Genomic DNA, 374 nt, shown 5'->3' with positions numbered 1-374 from the left:
TTTTGTCTTGGTATACATTTTATTGCTGATGGTTTACGTAAATTTGTTTTTTGGTTTTTATTAATTTGAAAATAAAATTACATAGGTGAGCATTGAAAGGAGAATTAATGTTTTATTATGGTGATTTAAGAATTAGGGATAAGCGAATAATTTGTACTTATGAATTATTTGCCCGTCAATAATGAATTATATAAGCCCGTATATGGAGCATATATGAAAATTGGCCATATGTGAAGCATATGTTCTATACATGGAAATTGGTAATATATGACGCGTATATGCTCCATGTACATGGAAAAATATAAACTTTAAAAATTAGTATTTGAAATTATAACCAGGAACCCGGATGTCAACAGAAGAAATTTTAAACTCCT

This window comes from Microplitis demolitor, chromosome 10 (genome assembly GCF_026212275.2).
Source record: "Microplitis demolitor isolate Queensland-Clemson2020A chromosome 10, iyMicDemo2.1a, whole genome shotgun sequence".
In the NCBI taxonomy this organism is placed as follows: Eukaryota; Metazoa; Arthropoda; class Insecta; order Hymenoptera; family Braconidae; genus Microplitis; species Microplitis demolitor.
The sequence above is the reverse complement of the archived record's forward strand: the minus strand, read 5'-3'. Positions refer to the sequence as shown.